The sequence below is a fragment of the Pinus tabuliformis genome, chromosome X, assembly GCF_031772625.1.
Source record: "Pinus tabuliformis cultivar Carrire ecotype Pingquan chromosome X, CPIR1, whole genome shotgun sequence".
NCBI classification, from domain to species: Eukaryota; Viridiplantae; Streptophyta; class Pinopsida; order Pinales; family Pinaceae; genus Pinus; species Pinus tabuliformis.
The window spans coordinates 1,194,537,942-1,194,541,252 of record NC_142308.1 but is presented as its reverse complement, the minus strand read 5'-3'; the positions used below and the strand labels follow the sequence as shown (position 1 = coordinate 1,194,541,252).

Here is a 3,311-nt window from a genome sequence, read left to right as displayed (position 1 = left end):
AATCCACCACCATCAGGCGAATTGCATGTACAAAACCTCCAAAAACACAATCTGCCGCCCTCGAACAGATCCTCAACTTCTCTGATCCCGCGGATCCCCTTGAAGGTGAATTGGCGCGATCCTGAACGAAAAAAAAACCCGTGCCCATTGGCGCGATTAATGGCCTAACAGACGCACTAGTTGGCCTTCCTGGCGCTGCTGTCAGCGCGAAAAACATGCCAATCCCCTTCTACTCAGAAAAAATCATCTGAGTCTGAGCCAGGTGTTCTGCAGTCCACCTGCTCAATTGAGCACAAAGCTCTCGTGTACACACAGCCACAAAGGCAAGCTTGTCAAACAACGCATTGACATCCACGATTCCAGCCACAAAGGCACCTCAAGCCACATAGGCGATTCAGCCACAAAGGCACTTCAGTCACAAAGACTATATAGATGGTTTCTGGCTCACCACCAACCCTCACTTTCAAGTGATAAAAGATGGTTTCAGGCTGACCATAAACCATTACAAAGTGGTTTTAAGATCACCACGAACTTTCAGATGCCTTTAAAAATCTTACATCTGATTCCACATTTTGGAGTTTCTGGGTACATACAATGACTATTACAATAACATGCTAGGGAGTCTATTCCACAAGCCACACTAACTCAAACAAAAATCTACTTTGTTGTCCACCATAACCGTTGTTGCTGCTGCTTTATCTCATCTATTCATTGTTCACATCTTGGGCATCTTTGTCAAATAAATTCTTGGAACTTCCATGAACCTGTCATTTGTTAGAATAGCCAATTCTAACAAAATAACTTCATATTGAAGTGGCTAATCTCAATATGTATATCAATTTAAATTCTAAAAAAATACTTCACCCAAAAAAAACATTTACCCAAGTATGCACAAACAACAATGCTTTTTCCTTCAAATCTACCACAAAGTTGTTCTCTTCTTTGAATGAAGAATGCAGCTGCTGCTAGGTCTTTCCTCAGCAACAGAAACCCTATCGCAGCACGATTTCCCATCAACTGATTTGCGCTGGCTACCTCAGAATTGATTGCTCAAACTCCTTACAACATGCTATCAGTTCGTGCAGGCAACCTCCTGAAGAAATTAAGCGGAATAGAAGGAAGTTTGTATCGGGTGGCGCAGCATATAAAATCCTGATATAACGGACATTACTCGGAACGGAGTGACATATAGAATTATGGCTGCAAACAAACAAAAGGTGACAAATATGGTTGTGGCACGGGGATCTCTCCAGCTCAAGAGAGACTGAAATCTTTCACACTGTGTTGCCAAGTTTCTGACCACAGTTTGTATTCTGCCCGCAACACTCCTCAACCATCTCAAAACTTCTTGAAGTTGGGAAAGTGTCGAATTCCTCGTCGAGTTCATCAGGGCAGAAGCAACAATTAGAGGTCTGTTGTGCCAACCAAGTGTTAGACACCCATTATTATCCTCAACCCTATATCCTTTTCCACCTGAGAAGAGACTGAGCAACATGTTGGCCTGCTTGAAAGCACTGGATCCCAAAGGAATAGGCTAGAAGCCAGCGTTTCTCAAGCGAACGCTCCAATTCAAGAGAGGTTCGTGCCTTTCCACCCGTTCTGATCACTTACAATGTTGCAAATTTCTCGACCCAGATAGACTTCTGACATCACCAGCTCTTCGCTCTGGGCCTGCAACCCGCGCACCTCCGGGGAATCAAAAACTGTGGAATAATAGTGCAGTGCCTCTGTGAATCGATTCAAGAAAACAGGGCGGTTGTGGTCGGCCTCCTGTTCAACCACTGTCAAGATCTTGGGCTTCAGGCTCCAGATGGAAGCGAGTACTCGATCGATGGCACTGGGTCGTCCGGGGATGGGGTCCTCCAGGAGACGATGGAACTCAAGGATAGAATTCACTGCAACAGCCTCGAGCTCAGGCCGGGCGTCGAGCATCCATGGTTTGATGTCGGGGAGGCTTGTGGCAACATAGCCACGGAAGGAGAATTTTACATTGACGGACTCTGCAAATTGGTGGAGCCTCGTGCCGACCTCCTGCAAGGCATCGGTTCCGTCGGGTTGGGGTGGGCCGATTCCGGTTAGCCTAAAAGCCGGTGGCCCGCTGGGGCAAAGAGCCAGTGCCTGTATCAAGGCCGGCCATTGGATCCCCTATTTCAGATTGAAGTCTATGACATGAACCTGTTGGTGCCCAGAGAAGGCATCCAGAATGGCCTGGTTGGCTATGAAGTGAGCGAATTTGAGATAAGGGCAGGTTTGGTAGAAATGAAATTGCAGAAAACCAAATTCTCACTTCTTTCACCATTTCTCGTGCGATGGTCAAATTACCGCGTTGCACCGCTTCTGCGCAGGCCATCAGCGTGTGCACGAGACAGACTCTGGATTCGTGCGGGTCTGCCCCCATTACTACCACGGTTCGCTCCGAAAGCTGCGGGTCGCAGACACGGTAACGCTTTTGCTCTCTTCCTGTAACATCCTCTTCCAGATGGTCTAGCCCGGATTGGACTTCAAGCGAGCAACTGGATTATCAAACCCATTCCCGTCGCCCACATCAGAAGCCATAGCAAGCAGTACCCTGCAACCGCCCCTGCCTGCAAATCCCCCTCGAGATTCCCTGGATCAAGAAACGCAATGCTCATGTGAAATCCAGGCCCCGCAAACAGCCACAGCTTCCGCCATGAAAATGGAGGCACGTAACCCTTGTCTTCTCCGTCCGGATCGTCTATATTAACAACAATTTTCTCACTGCTCTCATAAGCTCGTTCCTCTCCATCGATTTCCAGCCGCTGACCTATTGTCTTCTTCGACTCATCTAGTAACAGCAGCGAGATGCCATGGCTCGAAACATAAAAGGTCCTATGCGCACGACGGTCAAAGGAGGTCTCAATAGCTTGCTCCCTTAGATCCAGAACCCTGCCACGGTACAGACCCAGGTTCGTTTCCCAGCTGGTACACCAGCAGCTGAATTCTTGCACCTCCTAACTGTGACCTCCTCGAGGCGTACGAATCAAGATAAGCACCACTCTGGCAGATCGCTCATTACCCACACAAATTTCGATGGACAAACAAATAATGAAATTATACACTCAATTATTTTCCCTCAGCCCAGGAGGGGCCAGGCCCTCACAAGACTCTGAAGCTCTGATACCAAGATAAAATTACAGACGCTCAATAATATATTCTATTCACATGAATAAGGGAATTACACACATATTTATACAATCAATAGTCTCAAGATAGGAATGCTATCTTAGACGTATTGTAGTGTGGTTGAGAGATTCTCTCAACCACACACTAAACTAGGAGAAACTAAATCC

General features: G+C 47.0%; 1 pseudogene; it reads right to left on the bottom strand.

Annotated features, from left to right (window-relative positions):
• Positions 1–1,102: 1,102 nt before the first annotated feature.
• Positions 1,103–3,034, bottom strand: LOC149144227 (DELLA protein GAI-like; annotated as a pseudogene).
• Between the last annotated feature and the right edge of the window lie 277 nt (positions 3,035–3,311).